This window comes from Lactuca virosa, chromosome 1 (assembly GCF_052849685.1).
Source record: "Lactuca virosa cultivar CGN04683 chromosome 1, Lactuca_virosa_CGN04683_v6, whole genome shotgun sequence".
In the NCBI taxonomy this organism is placed as follows: Eukaryota; Viridiplantae; Streptophyta; class Magnoliopsida; order Asterales; family Asteraceae; genus Lactuca; species Lactuca virosa.
Window position 1 is genome coordinate 262,038,104 of NC_136426.1, and position 12,346 is coordinate 262,050,449.

The 12,346-nt window shown below is 47.8% G+C and overlaps 36 non-coding genes across 36 annotated transcripts; all 36 read left to right on the top strand.

The window, feature by feature from the left end:
* Positions 1-70: 70 nt before the first annotated feature.
* On the top strand, positions 71-189 carry LOC145145476 (5S ribosomal RNA). Its single transcript, XR_013726447.1, has one exon. It is a non-coding gene; the product is annotated as a 5S ribosomal RNA (ribosomal RNA).
* A 219-nt stretch (positions 190-408) lies between these two features.
* LOC145146068 (5S ribosomal RNA) lies at positions 409-527 on the top strand. The gene has a single exon (XR_013727020.1). It is a non-coding gene; the product is annotated as a 5S ribosomal RNA (ribosomal RNA).
* Positions 528-753: 226 nt separating this feature from the next.
* Positions 754-872, top strand: LOC145152825 (5S ribosomal RNA). Its single transcript, XR_013733350.1, has one exon. It is a non-coding gene; the product is annotated as a 5S ribosomal RNA (ribosomal RNA).
* A 230-nt stretch (positions 873-1,102) lies between these two features.
* Positions 1,103-1,221, top strand: LOC145143670 (5S ribosomal RNA). Its single transcript, XR_013724700.1, has one exon. It is a non-coding gene; the product is annotated as a 5S ribosomal RNA (ribosomal RNA).
* Positions 1,222-1,440: 219 nt separating this feature from the next.
* LOC145146936 (5S ribosomal RNA) lies at positions 1,441-1,559 on the top strand. Its single transcript, XR_013727858.1, has one exon. It is a non-coding gene; the product is annotated as a 5S ribosomal RNA (ribosomal RNA).
* Positions 1,560-1,796: 237 nt separating this feature from the next.
* LOC145153581 (5S ribosomal RNA) lies at positions 1,797-1,915 on the top strand. Its single transcript, XR_013734081.1, has one exon. It is a non-coding gene; the product is annotated as a 5S ribosomal RNA (ribosomal RNA).
* A 230-nt stretch (positions 1,916-2,145) lies between these two features.
* LOC145146069 (5S ribosomal RNA) lies at positions 2,146-2,264 on the top strand. The gene has a single exon (XR_013727021.1). It is a non-coding gene; the product is annotated as a 5S ribosomal RNA (ribosomal RNA).
* Positions 2,265-2,490: 226 nt separating this feature from the next.
* On the top strand, positions 2,491-2,609 carry LOC145152827 (5S ribosomal RNA). Its single transcript, XR_013733352.1, has one exon. It is a non-coding gene; the product is annotated as a 5S ribosomal RNA (ribosomal RNA).
* Positions 2,610-2,834: 225 nt separating this feature from the next.
* On the top strand, positions 2,835-2,953 carry LOC145137186 (5S ribosomal RNA). Its single transcript, XR_013720933.1, has one exon. It is a non-coding gene; the product is annotated as a 5S ribosomal RNA (ribosomal RNA).
* Positions 2,954-3,172: 219 nt separating this feature from the next.
* Positions 3,173-3,291, top strand: LOC145146776 (5S ribosomal RNA). Its single transcript, XR_013727703.1, has one exon. It is a non-coding gene; the product is annotated as a 5S ribosomal RNA (ribosomal RNA).
* Positions 3,292-3,510: 219 nt separating this feature from the next.
* Positions 3,511-3,629, top strand: LOC145145077 (5S ribosomal RNA). Its single transcript, XR_013726068.1, has one exon. It is a non-coding gene; the product is annotated as a 5S ribosomal RNA (ribosomal RNA).
* Positions 3,630-3,855: 226 nt separating this feature from the next.
* On the top strand, positions 3,856-3,974 carry LOC145152829 (5S ribosomal RNA). The gene has a single exon (XR_013733353.1). It is a non-coding gene; the product is annotated as a 5S ribosomal RNA (ribosomal RNA).
* Positions 3,975-4,205: 231 nt separating this feature from the next.
* LOC145143671 (5S ribosomal RNA) lies at positions 4,206-4,324 on the top strand. The gene has a single exon (XR_013724701.1). It is a non-coding gene; the product is annotated as a 5S ribosomal RNA (ribosomal RNA).
* A 219-nt stretch (positions 4,325-4,543) lies between these two features.
* LOC145146070 (5S ribosomal RNA) lies at positions 4,544-4,662 on the top strand. The gene has a single exon (XR_013727022.1). It is a non-coding gene; the product is annotated as a 5S ribosomal RNA (ribosomal RNA).
* A 226-nt stretch (positions 4,663-4,888) lies between these two features.
* Positions 4,889-5,007, top strand: LOC145152830 (5S ribosomal RNA). The gene has a single exon (XR_013733354.1). It is a non-coding gene; the product is annotated as a 5S ribosomal RNA (ribosomal RNA).
* Positions 5,008-5,239: 232 nt separating this feature from the next.
* Positions 5,240-5,358, top strand: LOC145143673 (5S ribosomal RNA). The gene has a single exon (XR_013724702.1). It is a non-coding gene; the product is annotated as a 5S ribosomal RNA (ribosomal RNA).
* Positions 5,359-5,577: 219 nt separating this feature from the next.
* Positions 5,578-5,696, top strand: LOC145146938 (5S ribosomal RNA). The gene has a single exon (XR_013727859.1). It is a non-coding gene; the product is annotated as a 5S ribosomal RNA (ribosomal RNA).
* Positions 5,697-5,918: 222 nt separating this feature from the next.
* On the top strand, positions 5,919-6,037 carry LOC145135409 (5S ribosomal RNA). Its single transcript, XR_013719844.1, has one exon. It is a non-coding gene; the product is annotated as a 5S ribosomal RNA (ribosomal RNA).
* A 227-nt stretch (positions 6,038-6,264) lies between these two features.
* On the top strand, positions 6,265-6,383 carry LOC145149785 (5S ribosomal RNA). Its single transcript, XR_013730631.1, has one exon. It is a non-coding gene; the product is annotated as a 5S ribosomal RNA (ribosomal RNA).
* Positions 6,384-6,612: 229 nt separating this feature from the next.
* Positions 6,613-6,731, top strand: LOC145145172 (5S ribosomal RNA). Its single transcript, XR_013726159.1, has one exon. It is a non-coding gene; the product is annotated as a 5S ribosomal RNA (ribosomal RNA).
* A 230-nt stretch (positions 6,732-6,961) lies between these two features.
* LOC145144920 (5S ribosomal RNA) lies at positions 6,962-7,080 on the top strand. Its single transcript, XR_013725920.1, has one exon. It is a non-coding gene; the product is annotated as a 5S ribosomal RNA (ribosomal RNA).
* Positions 7,081-7,307: 227 nt separating this feature from the next.
* Positions 7,308-7,426, top strand: LOC145144328 (5S ribosomal RNA). The gene has a single exon (XR_013725340.1). It is a non-coding gene; the product is annotated as a 5S ribosomal RNA (ribosomal RNA).
* Positions 7,427-7,652: 226 nt separating this feature from the next.
* Positions 7,653-7,771, top strand: LOC145152831 (5S ribosomal RNA). Its single transcript, XR_013733355.1, has one exon. It is a non-coding gene; the product is annotated as a 5S ribosomal RNA (ribosomal RNA).
* A 228-nt stretch (positions 7,772-7,999) lies between these two features.
* LOC145144968 (5S ribosomal RNA) lies at positions 8,000-8,118 on the top strand. The gene has a single exon (XR_013725964.1). It is a non-coding gene; the product is annotated as a 5S ribosomal RNA (ribosomal RNA).
* Positions 8,119-8,337: 219 nt separating this feature from the next.
* On the top strand, positions 8,338-8,456 carry LOC145149826 (5S ribosomal RNA). The gene has a single exon (XR_013730669.1). It is a non-coding gene; the product is annotated as a 5S ribosomal RNA (ribosomal RNA).
* A 229-nt stretch (positions 8,457-8,685) lies between these two features.
* Positions 8,686-8,804, top strand: LOC145152555 (5S ribosomal RNA). The gene has a single exon (XR_013733088.1). It is a non-coding gene; the product is annotated as a 5S ribosomal RNA (ribosomal RNA).
* Positions 8,805-9,034: 230 nt separating this feature from the next.
* On the top strand, positions 9,035-9,153 carry LOC145144329 (5S ribosomal RNA). The gene has a single exon (XR_013725341.1). It is a non-coding gene; the product is annotated as a 5S ribosomal RNA (ribosomal RNA).
* Positions 9,154-9,380: 227 nt separating this feature from the next.
* On the top strand, positions 9,381-9,499 carry LOC145152832 (5S ribosomal RNA). Its single transcript, XR_013733356.1, has one exon. It is a non-coding gene; the product is annotated as a 5S ribosomal RNA (ribosomal RNA).
* Positions 9,500-9,728: 229 nt separating this feature from the next.
* On the top strand, positions 9,729-9,847 carry LOC145149929 (5S ribosomal RNA). Its single transcript, XR_013730766.1, has one exon. It is a non-coding gene; the product is annotated as a 5S ribosomal RNA (ribosomal RNA).
* Positions 9,848-10,066: 219 nt separating this feature from the next.
* On the top strand, positions 10,067-10,185 carry LOC145146947 (5S ribosomal RNA). Its single transcript, XR_013727867.1, has one exon. It is a non-coding gene; the product is annotated as a 5S ribosomal RNA (ribosomal RNA).
* A 223-nt stretch (positions 10,186-10,408) lies between these two features.
* Positions 10,409-10,527, top strand: LOC145144866 (5S ribosomal RNA). The gene has a single exon (XR_013725867.1). It is a non-coding gene; the product is annotated as a 5S ribosomal RNA (ribosomal RNA).
* A 227-nt stretch (positions 10,528-10,754) lies between these two features.
* On the top strand, positions 10,755-10,873 carry LOC145152833 (5S ribosomal RNA). Its single transcript, XR_013733357.1, has one exon. It is a non-coding gene; the product is annotated as a 5S ribosomal RNA (ribosomal RNA).
* A 229-nt stretch (positions 10,874-11,102) lies between these two features.
* On the top strand, positions 11,103-11,221 carry LOC145155028 (5S ribosomal RNA). Its single transcript, XR_013735490.1, has one exon. It is a non-coding gene; the product is annotated as a 5S ribosomal RNA (ribosomal RNA).
* A 231-nt stretch (positions 11,222-11,452) lies between these two features.
* On the top strand, positions 11,453-11,571 carry LOC145156101 (5S ribosomal RNA). The gene has a single exon (XR_013736526.1). It is a non-coding gene; the product is annotated as a 5S ribosomal RNA (ribosomal RNA).
* Positions 11,572-11,800: 229 nt separating this feature from the next.
* On the top strand, positions 11,801-11,919 carry LOC145146906 (5S ribosomal RNA). The gene has a single exon (XR_013727829.1). It is a non-coding gene; the product is annotated as a 5S ribosomal RNA (ribosomal RNA).
* Positions 11,920-12,145: 226 nt separating this feature from the next.
* On the top strand, positions 12,146-12,264 carry LOC145152834 (5S ribosomal RNA). The gene has a single exon (XR_013733358.1). It is a non-coding gene; the product is annotated as a 5S ribosomal RNA (ribosomal RNA).
* The last annotated feature ends 82 nt before the right edge of the window (positions 12,265-12,346 follow it).

Below are 12,346 nucleotides of genomic sequence, written 5' to 3' on the forward strand. Positions count from 1 at the left end.
CTCGCGTACGAAAACAAAGGAGGTTCTGCATCTTTTAAGACATACAAGCAATAAGCATGGATAGTATTTCGGGTGCGATCATACCAGCACTAATGCACCGTATCCCATCAGAACTCCGCAGTTAAGCGTGCTTGGGCGAGAGTAGTACTAGGATGGGTGACCCCCTGGGAAGTCCTCGTGTTGCACCCCCCTTTTTCGTTGTCCGTTTGCGTTTTTTTAGATTTCACGTGCGGTTTTTTTTTCTTTCTTGCTATTTCTATGCTCGGGTGGCCTCCGCTTCATGGTTGAAGGTTTTCGTATTTTTGGAACGGAGCCGATCGGTCACGTGGGTCCCACGCCTCGCGTACGAAAACAAAGGAGGTTCTGCGTCTTTTAAGACATAAAAGCAATAAGCATGGATAGTATTTCGGGTGCGATCATACCAGCGCTAATGCACCGGATCCCATCAGAACTCCGCAGTTAAGCGTGCTTGGGCGAGAGTAGTACTAGGATGGGTGACCCCCTGGTAAGTCCTCGTGTTGCACCCCCCTTTTTTCGTTGTCCGTTTGCGTTTTTTTAGATTTTACGTGCGGTTTTTTTTTGTTTTTTTTCCTTGCTATTTCTATGCTCGGGTGGCCTCCGTTTCATGGTTCATGGTCTTCGTATTTTTGGAACGGAGCCGATCGGTCACGTGGGTCCCACGCCTCGCGTACGAAAACAAAGGAGGTTCTGTGTCTTTTAAGACATACAAGCAATAAGCATGGACAGTATTTCGGGTGCGATCATACCAGCACTAATGCACCGGATCCCATCAGAACTCCGCAGTTAAGCGTGCTTGGGCGAGAGTAGTACTAGGATGGGTGACCCCATGGGAAGTCCTCGTGTTGCACCCCCCTTTTTTGTTGTCCGTTTGCGTTTTTTTAGATTTTACGTGCGGTTTTTTTTTGTTTTTTTTTTCTTTCTTGCTATTTCTATGCTCGGGTGGCCTCCGCTTCATGGTTGATGGTCTTCGTATTTTTGGAACGGAGCTGATCGGTCACGTGGGTCCCACGCCTCGCGTACGAAAACAAAGGAGGTTCTGCGTCTTTTAAGACATAAAAGCAATAAGCATGGATAGTATTTTGGGTGCGATCATACGAGCACTAATGCACCGGATCCCATCAGAACTCCGCAGTTAAGCGTGCTTGGGCGAGAGTAGTACTAGGATGGGTGACCCCCTGGGAAGTCCTCGTGTTGCACCCCCCTTTTTCGTTGTCCGTTTGCGTTTTTTTAGATTTCACGTGCGGTTTTTTTTTCTTTCTTGCTATTTCTATGCTCGGGTGGCCTCCGCTTCATGGTTGAAGGTTTTCGTATTTTTGGAACGGAGCCGATCGGTCACGTGGGTCCCACGCCTCGCGTACGAAAACAAAGGAGGTTCTGCGTCTTTTAAGACATAAAAGCAATAAGCATGGATAGTATTTCGGGTGCTATCATACCAGCACTAATGCACCGGATCCCATCAGAACTCCGCAGTTAACCGTGCTTGGGCGAGAGTAGTACTAGGATGGGTGACCCCCTGGGAAGTCCTTGTGTTGCACCCCCCCCCCCCCTTTTTCGTTGCCCGTTTGCGTTTTTTTAGATTTTACGTGCGGTTTTTTTTTGTTTTTTTTTTCTTTCTTGCTATTTCTATGCTCGGGTGGCCTCCGCTTCATGGTTGATGGTTTTCGTATTTTTGGAACGGAGCCGATCGGTCACGTGGGTTCCACGCCTCGCGTACGAAAACAAAGGAGGTTCTGCGTCTTTTAAGACATAAAAGCAATAAGCATGGATAGTATTTCGGGTGCGATCATACCAGCACTAACGCACCGGATCCCATCAGAACTCCGCAGTTAAGCGTGCTTGGGCGAGAGTAGTACTAGGATGGGTGACCCCATGGGAAGTCCTCGTGTTGCACCCCCCTTTTTCGTTGTCCGTTTGCGTTTTTTTAGATTTTACGTGCGGTTTTTTTTTGTTTTTTTTTTCTTTCTTGCTATTTCTATGCTCGGGTGGCCTCCGCTTCATGGTTGATGGTTTTCGTATTTTTGGAACGGAGCCGATTGGTCACGTGGGTTCCACGCCTCGCGTACGAAAACAAAGGAGGTTCTGCGTCTTTTAAGACATAAAAGCAATAAGCATGGATAGTATTTCGGGTGCGATCATACCAGCGCTAATGCACCGGATCCCATCAGAACTCCGCAGTTAAGCGTGCTTGGGCGAGAGTAGTACTAGGATGGGTGACCCCCTGGTAAGTCCTCGTGTTGCACCCCCCTTTTTTCGTTGTCCGTTTGCGTTTTTTTAGATTTTACGTGCGGTTTTTTTTTGTTTTTTTTCCTTGCTATTTCTATGCTCGGGTGGCCTCCGTTTCATGGTTCATGGTCTTCGTATTTTTGGAACGGAGCCGATCGGTCACGTGGGTCCCACGCCTCGCGTACGAAAACAAAGGAGGTTCTGTGTCTTTTAAGACATACAAGCAATAAGCATGGACAGTATTTCGGGTGCGATCATACCAGCACTAATGCACCGGATCCCATCAGAACTCCGCAGTTAAGCGTGCTTGGGCGAGAGTAGTACTAGGATGGGTGACCCCATGGGAAGTCCTCGTGTTGCACCCCCCTTTTTCGTTGTCCGTTTGCGTTTTTTTAGATTTTACGTGCGGTTTTTTTTTTTTTTTCTTTCTTGCTATTTCTATGCTCGGGTGGGCTCCGCTTCATGGTTGATGGTCTTCGTATTTTTGGAACGGAGCTGATCGGTCACGTGGGTCCCACGCCTCGCGTACGAAAACAAAGGAGGTTCTGCATCTTTTAAGACATAAAAGCAATAAGCATGGATAGTATTTCCGGTGCGATCATACCAGCACTAATGCACCGGATCCCATCAGAACTCCGCAGTTAAGCGTGCTTGGGCGAGAGTAGTACTAGGATGGGTGACCCCCTGGGAAGTCCTCGTGTTGCACCCCCCTTTTTCGTTGTCCGTTTGCGTTTTTTTAGATTTCACGTGCGGTTTTTTTTTCTTTCTTGCTATTTCTATGCTCGGGTGGCCTCCGCTTCATGGTTGAAGGTTTTCGTATTTTTGGAACGGAGCCGATCGGTCACGTGGGTCCCACGCCTCGCGTACGAAAACAAAGGAGGTTCTGCGTCTTTTCAGACATAAAAGCAATAAGCATGGATAGTATTTTGGGTGCTATCATACCAACACTAATGCACCGGATCCCATCAGAACTCCGCAGTTAAGCGTGCTTGGGCGAGAGTAGTACTAGGATGGGTGACCCCCTGGGAAGTCCTCGTGTTGCACCCCCCTTTTTCGTTGTCCGTTTGCGTTTTTTTAGATTTCACGTGCGGTTTTTTTTTCTTTCTTGCTATTTCTATGCTCGGGTGGCCTCCGCTTCATGGTTGAAGGTTTTCGTATTTTTGGAACGGAGCCGATCTGTCGCGTGGGTCCCACGCCTCGCGTACGAAAACAAAGGAGGTTCTGCGTCTTTTAAGACATACAACCAATAAGCATGGATAGTATTTCGGGTGCGATCATACCAGCACTAATGCATCGGATTCCATCAGAACTCCGCAGTTAAGCGTGCTTGGGCGAGAGTAGTACTAGGATGGGTGACCCCCTGGGAAGTCCTCGTGTTGCACCCCCCTTTTTTCGTTGTCCGTTTGCGTTTTTTTAGATTATACGTGCGGTTTTTTTTTGTTTTTTTTCCTTGCTATTTCTATGCTCGGGTGGCCTCCGTTTCATGGTTCATGGTCTTCGTATTTTTGGAACGGAGCCGATCGGTCACGTGGGTCCCACGCCTCGCGTACGAAAACAAAGGAGGTTCTGTGTCTTTTAAGACATACAAGCAATAAGCATGGACAGTATTTCGGGTGCGATCATACCAGCACTAATGCACCGGATCCCATCAGAACTCCGCAGTTAAGCGTGCTTGGGCGAGAGTAGTACTAGGATGGGTGACCCCATGGGAAGTCCTCGTGTTGCACCCCCCTTTTTTGTTGTCCGTTTGCGTTTTTTTAGATTTTACGTGCGGTTTTTTTTTGTTTTTTTTTTTCTTTCTTGCTATTTCTATGCTCGGGTGGCCTCCACTTCATGGTTGATGGTCTTCGTATTTTTGGAACGGAGCTGATCGGTCACGTGGGTCCCACGCCTCGCGTACGAAAACAAAGGAGGTTCTGCGTCTTTTAAGACATAAAAGCAATAAGCATGGATAGTATTTCGGGTGCGATCATACGAGCACTAATGCACCGGATCCCATCAGAACTCCGCAGTTAAGCGTGCTTGGGCGAGAGTAGTACTAGGATGGGTGACCCCCTGGGAAGTCCTCGTGTTGCACCCCCCTTTTTCGTTGTCCGTTTGCGTTTTTTTAGATTTCACGTGCGGTTTTTTTTTCTTTCTTGCTATTTCTATGCTCGGGTGGCCTCCGCTTCATGGTTGAAGGTTTTCGTATTTTTGGAACGGAGCCGATCGGTCACGTGGGTCCCACGCCTCGCGTACGAAAACAAAGGAGGTTCTGCGTCTTTTAAGACATAAAAGCAATAAGCATGGATAGTATTTCGGGTGCGATCATACCAGCGCTAATGCACCGGATCCCATCAGAACTCCGCAGTTAAGCGTGCTTGGGCGAGAGTAGTACTAGGATGGGTGACCCCCTGGTAAGTCCTCGTGTTGCACCCCCCTTTTTTCGTTGTCCGTTTGCGTTTTTTTAGATTTTACGTGCGGTTTTTTTTTGTTTTTTTTCCTTGCTATTTCTATGCTCGGGTGGCCTCCGTTTCATGGTTCATGGTCTTCGTATTTTTGGAACGGAGCCGATCGGTCACGTGGGTCCCACGCCTCGCGTACGAAAACAAAGGAGGTTCTGTGTCTTTTAAGACATACAAGCAATAAGCATGGACAGTATTTTGGGTGCGATCATACCAGCACTAATGCACCGGATCCCATCAGAACTCCGCAGTTAAGCGTGCTTGGGCGAGAGTAGTACTAGGATGGGTGACCCCATGGGAAGTCCTCGTGTTGCACCCCCCTTTTTTGTTGTCCGTTTGCGTTTTTTTAGATTTTACGTGCGGTTTTTTTTTGTTTTTTTTTTTTCTTTCTTGCTATTTCTATGCTCGGGTGGCCTCCACTTCATGGTTGATGGTCTTCGTATTTTTGGAACGGAGCTGATCGGTCACGTGGGTCCCACGCCTCGCGTACGAAAACAAAGGAGGTTCTGCGTCTTTTAAGACATAAAAGCAATAAGCATGGATAGTATTTCGGGTGCGATCATACGAGCACTAATGCACCGGATCCCATCAGAACTCCGCAGTTAAGCGTGCTTGGGCGAGAGTAGTACTAGGATGGGTGACCCCCTGGGAAGTCCTCGTGTTGCACCCCCCTTTTTCGTTGTCCGTTTGCGTTTTTTTAGATTTCACGTGCGGTTTTTTTTTCTTTCTTGCTATTTCTATGCTCGGGTGGCCTCCGCTTCATGGTTGAAGGTTTTCGTATTTTTGGAACGGAGCCGATCGGTCACGTGGGTCCCACGCCTCGCGTACGAAAACAAAGGAGGTTCTGCGTCTTTTAAGACATAAAAGCAATAAGCATGGATAGTATTTCGGGTGCTATCATACCAGCACTAATGCACCGGATCCCATCAGAACTCCGCAGTTAACCGTGCTTGGGCGAGAGTAGTACTAGGATGGGTGACCCCCTGGGAAGTCCTTGTGTTGCACCCCCCCCCTTTTTCGTTGCCCGTTTGCGTTTTTTTAGATTTTACGTGCGGTTTTTTTTTCTTTCTTGCTATTTCTATGCTCGGGTGGCCACCGCTTCATGGTTGATGGTTTTCGTATTTTTGGAACGGAGCCGATCGGTCACGTGGGTCCCACGTCTCGCGTACGAAAACAAAGGAGGTTCTGCGTCTTTTAAGACATAAAAGCAATAAGCATGGATAGTATTTCGGGTGCGATCATACCAGCACTAATGCACCGGATCCCATCAGAACTCCGCAGTCAAGCGTGCTTGGGCGAGAATAGTACTAGGATGGGTGACCCCCTGGGAAGTCCTCGTGTTGCACCCCCCCTTTTTCGTTGTCCGTTTGCGTTTTTTTAGATTTTACGTGCGGTTTTTTTTTGTTTTTTTTTTCTTGCTATTTCTATGCTCGGGTGGCCTCCGTTTCATGGTTCATGGTCTTCGTATTTTTGGATCGGAGCCGATCGGTCACGTGGGTCCCACGCCTCGCGTACGAAAACAAAGGAGGTTCTGTGTCTTTTAAGACATACAAGCAATAAGCATGGACAGTATTTCGGGTGCGATCATACCAACACTAATGCACCGAATCCCATCAGAACTCCGCAGTTAAGCGTGCTTGGGCAAGAGTAGTACTAGGATGGGTGACCCCATGGGAAGTCCTCGTGTTGCACCCCCCTTTTTCGTTGTCCGTTTGCGTTTTTTTAGATTTTACGTGCGGTTTTTTTTTGTTTTTTTTTCTTTCTTGCTATTTCTATGCTCGGGTGGCCTCCGCTTCATGGTTGATGGTCTTCGTATTTTTGGAACGGAGCTGATCGGTCACGTGGGTCCCACGCCTCGCGTACGAAAACAAAGGAGGTTCTGCGTCTTTTAAGACATACAAGCAATAAGCATGGATAGTATTTCGGGTGCGATCATACCAGCACTAATGCACCGGATCCCATCAGAACTCCGCAGTTAAGCGTGCTTGCGCGAGAGTAGTACTAGGATGGGTGACCCCCTGGGAAGTCCTCGTGTTGCACCCCCCTTTTTCGTTGTCCGTTTGCGTTTTTTTAGATTTTACGTGCGGTTTTTTTTTGTTTTTTTTTTCTTTCTTGCTATTTCTATGCTCGGGTGACCTTCGTTTCATGGTTCATGGTCTTCGTATTTTTGGAACGGAGCCGATCGGTCACGTGGGTCCCACGCCTCGCGTACGAAAACAAAGGAGGTTCTGCGTCTTTTAAGACATACAAGCAATAAGCATGGATAGTATTTCGGGTGCGATCATAGCAGCACTAATGCACCGGATCCCATCAGAACTCCGCAGTTAAGCGTGCTTGGGCGAGAGTAGTACTATGATGGGTGACCCCCTGGGAAGTCCTCGTGTTGCACCCCCTTTTTCGTTGTCCGTTTGCATTTTTTTAGATTTTACGTGCGGTTTTTTTTTGTTTTTTTTTCTTTCTTGCTATTTCTATGCTCGGGTGGCCTCCGCTTCATGGTTGATGGTTTCGTATTTTTGGAACGGAGCCGATCGGTCACGTGGGTTCCACGCCTCGCGTACGAAAACAAAGGAGGTTCTGCGTCTTTTAAGACATAAAAGTTATAAGCATGGATAGTATTTCGGGTGCGATCATACCAGCACTAATGCACCGGATCCCATCAGAACTCCGCAGTTAAGCGTGCTTGGGCGAGAGTAGTACTAGGATGGGTGACCCCCTGGTAAGTCCTCGTGTTGCACCCCCTTTTTTCGTTGTCCGTTTGCGTTTTTTTTGATTTTACGTGCGGTTTTTTTTTGTTTTTTTTTTCTTGCTATTTCTATGCTCGGGTGGCCTCCGTTTCGTGGTTCATGGTCTTCGTATTTTTGGAACGGAGCCGATCGGTCACGTGGGTCCCACGCCTCGCGTACGAAAACAAAGGAGGTTCTGTGTCTTTTAAGACATACAAGCAATAAGCATGGACAGTATTTCGGGTGCGATCATACCAGCACTAATGCACCGGATCCCATCAGAACTCCGCAGTTAAGCGTGCTTGGGCGAGAGTAGTACTAGGATGGGTGACCCCATGGGAAGTCCTCGTGTTGCACCCCCCTTTTTCGTTGTCCGTTTGCGTTTTTTAGATTTTACGTGCGGTTTTTTTTTGTTTTTTTTTCTTTCTTGCTATTTCTATGCTCGGGTGGGCTCCGCTTCATGGTTGATGGTCTTCGTATTTTTGGAACGGAGCTGATCGGTCACGTGGGTCCCACGCCTCGCGTACGAAAACAAAGGAGGTTCTGCATCTTTTAAGACATAAAAGCAATAAGCATGGATAGTATTTCGGGTGCGATCATACCAGCACTAATGCACCGGATCCCATCAGAACTCCGCAGTTAAGCGTGCTTGGGAGAGAGTAGTACTAGGATGGGTGACCCCCTGGGAAGTCCTCGTGTTGCACCCCCCTTTTTCGTTGTCCGTTTGCGTTTTTTTAGATTTCACGTGCGGTTTTTTTTTCTTTCTTGCTATTTCTATGCTCGGGTGGCCTCCGCTTCATGGTTGAAGGTTTTCGTATTTTTGGAACGGAGCCGATCGGTCACGTGGGTCCCACGCCTCGCGTACGAAAACAAAGGAGGTTCTGCGTCTTTTAAGACATAAAAGCAATAAGCATGGATAATATTTTGGGTGCTATCATACCAACACTAATGCACCGGATCCCATCAGAACTACGCAGTTAAGCGTGCTTGGGCGAGAGTAGTACTAGGATGGGTGACCCCCTGGGAAGTCCTCGTGTTGCACCCCCCCCCCCCTTTTTCGTTGCCCGTTTGCGTTTTTTTAGATTTTACGTGCGGTTTTTTTTGTTTTCTTTCTTGCTATTTCTATGCTCGGGTGGCCACCGCTTCATGGTTGATGGTTTTCGTATTTTTAGAACGGAGCCGATCGGTCACGTGGGTCCCACGTCTCGCGTACGAAAACAAAGGAGGTTCTGCGTCTTTTAAGACATACAAGCAATAAGCATGGATAGTATTTCGGGTGCGATCATACCAGCACTAACGCACCGGATCCCATCAGAACTCCGCAGTTAAGCGTGCTTGGGCGAGAGTAGTACTAGGATGGGTGACCCCCTGGGAAGTCCTCGTGTTGCACCCCCCTTTTTCGTTGTTCGTTTGCGTTTTTTTAGATTTTACGTGCGGTTTTTTTTTGTTTTTTTTTCTTTCTTGCTATTTCTATGCTCAGGTGGCCTCCGCTTCATGGTTGATGGTTTTACGTATTTTTGGAACGGAGCCGATCGGTCACGTGGGTTCCACGCCTCGCGTACGAAAACAAAGGAGGTTCTGCGTCTTTTAAGACATAAAAGCAATAAGCATGGATAGTATTTCGGGTGCGATCATACCAGCACTAATGCACCGGATCCCATCAGAACTCCGCAGTTAAGCGTGCTTGGGCGAGAGTAGTACTAGGATGGGTGACCCCCTGGTAAGTCCTCGTGTTGCACCCCCCTTTTTTCGTTGTCCGTTTGCGTTTTTTTAGATTTTACGTGCGGTTTTTTTTTGTTTTTTTTTCCTTGCTATTTCTATGCTCGGGTGGCCTCCGTTTCATGGTTCATGGTCTTCGTATTTTTGGAACGGAGCCGATCGGTCACGTGGGTCCCACGCCTCGCGTACGAAAACAAAGGAGGTTCTGTGTCTTTTAAGACATACAAGCAATAAGCATGGACAGTATTTCGGGTGCGATCATACCAGCACTAATGCACCGGATCCCATCAGAACTCCGCAGTTAAGCGTGCTTGGGCGAGAGTAGTACTAGGATGGGTGACCCCATGGGAAGTCCTCGTGTTGCACCCCCCTTTTTTGTTGTCCGTTTGCGTTTTTTTAGATTTTACGTGCGGTTTTTTTTTGTTTTTTTTTCTTTCTTGCTATTTCTATGCTCGGGTGGCCTCCGCTTCATGGTTGATGGTCTTCGTATTTTTGGAACGGAGCTGATCGGTCACGTGGGTCCCACGCCTCGCGTACGAAAACAAAGGAGGTTCTGCGTCTTTTAAGACATAAAAGCAATAAGCATGGATAGTATTTCGGGTGCGATCATACGAGCACTAATGCACCGGATCCCATCAGAACTCCGCAGTTAAGCGTGCTTGGGCGAGAGTAGTACTAGGATGTGTGACCCCCTGGAAAGTCCTCGTGTTGCACCCCCCTTTTTCGTTGTCCGTTTGCGTTTTTTTAGATTTCACGTGCGGTTTTTTTTTCTTTCTTGCTATTTCTATGCTCGGGTGGCCTCCGCTTCATGGTTGAAGGTTTTCGTATTTTTGGAACGGAGCCGATCGGTCACGTGGGTCCCACGCCTCGCGTACGAAAACAAAGGAGGTTCTGCGTCTTTTAAGACATAAAAGCAATAAGCATGGATAGTATTTCGGGTGCTATCATACCAGCGCTAATGCACTGGATCCCATCAGAACTCCGCAGTTAAGCGTGCTTGGGCGAGAGTAGTACTAGGATGGGTGACCCTCTGGGAAGTCCTCGTGTTGCACCCCCCCTCCCTTTTTCGTTGCCCGTTTGCGTTTTTTTAGATTTTACGTGCGGTTTTTTTTCTTTCTTGCTATTTCTATGCTCGGGTGGCCACCGCTTCATGGTTGATGGTTTTCGTATTTTTGGAACGGAGCCGATCGGTCACGTGGGTCCCACGTCTCGCGTACGAAAACAAAGGAGGTTCTGCGTCTTTTAAGACATAAAAGCAATAAGCATGGATAGTATTTCGGGTGCGATCATACCAGCACTAATGCACCGGATCCCATCAGAACTCCGCAGTCAAGCGTGCTTGGACGAGAATAGTACTAGGATGGGTGACCCCCTGGGAAGTCCTCGTGTTGCACCCCCCCTTTTTCGTTGTTCGTTTGCGTTTTTTTAGATTTTACGTGCGGTTTTTTTTTGTTTTTTTTTTCTTGCTATTTCTATGCTCGGGTGGCCTCCGTTTCATGGTTCATGGTCTTCGTATTTTTGGAACGGAGCCGATCGGTCACGTGGGTCCCACGCCTCGCGTACGAAAACAAAAGAGGTTCTGTGTCTTTTAAGACATACAAGCAATAAGCATGGACAATATTTCGGGTGCGATCATACCAGCACTAATGCACCGGATCCCATCAGAACTCCGCAGTTAAGCGTGCTTGGGCGAGAGTAGTACTAGGATGGGTGACCCCATGGGAAGTCCTCGTGTTGCACCCCCCTTTTTCGTTGTCCGTTTGCGTTTTTTTAGATTTTACGTGCGGTTTTTTTTTGTTTTTTTTTCTTTCTTGCTATTTCTATGCTCGGGTGGCCTCCGCTTCATGGTTGATGGTCTTCGTATTTTTGGAACGGAGCTGATCGGTCACGTGGGTCCCACGCCTCGCGTACGAAAACAAAGGAGGTTCTGCGTCTTTTAAGACATACAAGCAATAAGCATGGATAGTATTTCGGGTGCGATCATACCAGCACTAATGCACCGGATCCCATCAGAACTCCGCAGTTAAGCGTGCTTGGGCGAGAGTAGTACTAGCATGGGTGACCCCCTGGGAAGTCCTCGTGTTGCACCCCCCCCTTTTTCGTTGTCCGTTTGCGTTTTTTTAGATTTTACGTGCGGTTTTTTTTTGTTTTTTTTTCTTTCTTGCTATTTCTATGCTCAGGTGACCTTCGTTTCATGGTTCATGGTCTTCGTATTTTTGGAACGGAGCCGATCGGTCACGTGGGTCCCACGCCTCGCGTACGAAAACAAAGGAGGTTCTGCGTCTTTTAAGACATACAAGCAATAAGCATGGATAGTATTTCGGGTGCAATCATACCAGCACTAATGCACCGGATCCCATCAGAACTCCGCAGTTAAGCGTGCTTGGGCGAGAGTAGTACTAGGACGGGTGACCCCCTGGGAAGTCCTCGTGTTGCACCCCCCTTTTTCGTTGTCCGTTTGCGTTTTTTTAGATTTTACGTGCGGTTTTTTTTTGTTTTTTTTTCTTTCTTGCTATTTCTATGCTCGGGTGGCCTCCGCTTCATGGTTGATGGTTTTCGTATTTTTGGAACGGAGCCGATCGGTCACGTGGGTTCCACGCCTCGCGTACGAAAACAAAGGAGGTTCTGCGTCTTTTAAGACATACATGCAATAAGCATGGATAGTATTTCGGGTGCGATCATACCAGCACTAATGCACCGGATCCCATCAGAACTCCGCAGTTAAGCGTGCTTGGGCGAGAGTAGTACTAGCATGGGTGACCCCCTGGTAAGTCCTCGTGTTGCACCCCCTTTTTTCGTTGTCCGTTTGCGTTTTTTTAGATTTTACGTGCGGTTTTTTTTTGTTTTTTTTTTCTTGCTATTTCTATGCTCGGGTGGCCTCCGTTTCATGGTTCATGGTCTTCGTATTTTTGGAACGGAGCCGATCGGTCACGTGGGTCCCACGCCTCGCGTACGAAAACAAAGGAGGTTCTGTGTCTTTTAAGACATACAAGCAATAAGCATGGACAGTATTTCGGGTGCGATCATACCAGCACTAATGCACCGGATCCCATCAGAACTCCGCAGTTAAGCGTGCTTGGGCGAGAGTAGTACTAGGATGGGTGACCCCATGGGAAGTCCTCGTGTTGCACCCCCCTTTTTCGTTGTCCGTTTGCGTTTTTTTAGATTTTACGTGCGGTTTTTTTTTTTTTCTTTCTTGCTATTTCTATGCTCGGG